Genomic DNA, 3554 nt, shown 5'->3' on the forward strand with positions numbered 1-3554 from the left:
GTGGTGGATGAGGGAGCAATGATCATACGCAGGGCATTTCAAAGAGAGCGCTTTCAGGGACAGGGCAGACCCATTGGCTTTTTCTGACAACTACCTGCATGAGCGGTATAGATTCTCGGGGAAAGCATAATGTATATTTGCAGATTACTGAGGCCACACATTTACCAAATAGCGCGCAATATAAAGCGCATCCCGCAGACTGTGTGCATTGCACTTACGCCTTTTGCCAGCGGAACATTTTGTACACAGTTGGAGATGCAGAGAATATCAGCAAAACAACAGTTTGCCGCGCTCAGTACGAATGGTGTACCTGTCTTTAAAAAGAATTACTCAATGTGTTCATCACCTTCCTGGCCACAGAGCAATTCTCAGTATTAAACAGGCCTTTTATGGAATCGCTGGTAAGTTAAAATAAGAACTATATAGAAAATGGAAATTTTTATTGTCTTTTAATGTTAGGCATGCAATTGACAGACAAACACTTAACTTTTGTAGATTTCCCAAATGTTATTGGAGCTCTGGACTGCACTCGCGATGCCAACGCCCGTCTGGTCCGCATGAAGCAGACTTCATTAATAGGAAATCATTACACAGCATCAATGTACAGGTACAGTCCCACTGAGATTATATTGTAGGCTAGAAGCGATTGTGCTTTAGAATAAGCTGGGAACCAGTGTCCTATTCATTGCAAATGCATTAATCACACACACATACATACATACATACATACATACATACATATATATACACATACATATACTGTACATATATATATATATAAATATATATATATATATATATATATATATATATATATATATATATACACACACACACACATATATATATATATACATATATACACATACATATACATACTCTTACTCTACACCCTCCTTCCCACATTCTCACACATACATATATATATATATATATATACATACATATATATATACATACATATTTTCTATACATACATACATACACATATATATATACACACACATACATATATATATATATATACATACACACACACACACTATACACACACAAGGTCAAGGTTTATTTATAGAGCACATTTAACATGCAGTCACTACTGCCCCAAAGGTGCTGTCTGGATATTACATACTAATTAAACATTATAAAAAGCAAAACTAATTAATAAAAGAGTAAAAACCACTAAAACATAGTATCCCAGAAACGATAATGGTTTAAACATATGTAAACATGATTACAAACAATATTCAAAATGTCACAGCTCAGCTTGTGTTGAAAGCCATGTCGAAAGATGAGTTTTAAAAGTGATTTAAAAAGACTTCGATAGAGCTAGCTGCTTTAATATTGAGGGGAAGAGGATTCCAGAGCTTAGGACCTGCAACTGAAAAAGCTCCTGTCCCCTCTGGTTTTCAGTCTGGATCTAGGACATTTCAAAAAGAACCTGATCATTTGACCTAAGTGCTCTGACTGGGGTATGTAAAATCAACATATCAGCTAGATAGAAGGTGCTTAATCCATTTAAAGATTTAAAACAAATAATAAAAATCTTAAAATGGATTCTGAGAGTAATAGGCAGCCAATGGAGAGATGATAGTACTGGGGGTAATTGGTCAAAGCGGTTTTTCCCTGTCGGCAGGCGTGCAGCTGCATTATTAATCAGACTAATTGTCGGCGAGACAGAAGACTGGTCGGGGCCGCCGGTATAAAGAGTTGCAGTCCAGACGGGTTGTAATCAAGGGCATGTAACCGCTTTTCCAGTTGACTTTGGGTGGGCGTACAGCTTCAACCTTCCCAAAGAAGTCTAAGCTGAAAGAAGCGTGTTCTTACTACTGAGCCCTAATTTGTTTATCCAGTTTAAAGAACTATCAATAATAACTCCAAGACTTTTACACATGGACTATGAGTATAGTTGGGGATAAGAGCACTATTTAAATCTGAGAGATATGGGGTTCTCCAAAGTTATAATTTCAGTTTTTTGTCCGTTTAAGTGTAAGAGGTTAATGACAATCCAATCTTTTATTTCAAGTAGACAGTTCCTCACACATATAATATGTATATATTGCATATATACATCTACACATATATGCATGCTCATATGCCACATGCATATAATACGTATGTATCGCATATGCGCATGCGTTATATGTACGCATAATAATATACGCACGCACTAATACACACGCATGTATATAATAATATGCAGTAATATACGCCTATGTCTGCATGTATATGCATGTCGTAATATGCATGCATGCACGCAATAACATGCACGTATATAATATGCTAATGCATACGTATATGCATGTAACTAATACGTAATAATGCATGCAATACTAATACACATATATACGATATGCATGTGGTACGTACACACATGCAATTATAATAATATGCGTAATACGCACATGTAATACATACCTTGTATGTACACACATAATATGTATGTATAGATATGTATACCTGTAATATGCACACGTAATGATGTGATACATATGCATGACCACCACACTAATGCACACGTAATAATATGTATATTCACTAGTATGTATATAGGCGCCTCACATAACTACTATGTATATGTTATGCACATGCATACCGCATATGCATATGCACATATGCGTAATAATAATATGTAATACATGTCACATGTCACATATCATAGCGTAATACATTGTAATAATATTATGCATATGCTGTAATATATATACACCTGCCTTATAATAATATGCACTCATGCACATGTATGCATATACGTACTATAATATGTACATACGTATGCATATACATATGCGTAATAATAATACGAGATACCATATATACGTATGCATGTAATAATATGTAATAATAATAATATGTTTATGCATGCATACTATGCATGCATACAATACATGCAATACGTAATAATATATATATGCACATAATAATTATATGCATACATGCGTCATACGCATATATGCATATGCATGTATGCATATTATGCAATACATATATATGTAATATGCATACACTACTATAATACACACACATATATATGCGCATGTATACTAATATGTAATACTACGTAATAATAATATGTAATACACATACATGCACACATATGCGTATACACATGTACATGTAATAATATATGCATATGCATATGCATATACATATGTAATAATATGTATGCGTATGCGTAATAATATGCACACACACACATATGTAATAATAATATGCACATGCATACCCGCACATATGCGTATACACGTAATACATATGTAATAATAATACGTAATGCATGCTTACATATACATATATAATAATAATAATACGTAATACATATGTATGTAATAATAATAATATGCATACATGCGTACATGCATGCATACATGCAATACATGCATGTATATATGCACATGTAATATGCATGCATGTATGCACACACATATATATGCATGTATACGCATATACATGCATATATATGTATATGTATTAACGTACACACACTATACACACACGCATATGTATACACGTATGTATATGCATGCATATATACATGCATATATATATATGCA

The sequence above is a fragment of the Perca fluviatilis genome, chromosome 2 (genome assembly GCF_010015445.1).
Source record: "Perca fluviatilis chromosome 2, GENO_Pfluv_1.0, whole genome shotgun sequence".
Taxonomy (NCBI): Eukaryota; Metazoa; Chordata; class Actinopteri; order Perciformes; family Percidae; genus Perca; species Perca fluviatilis.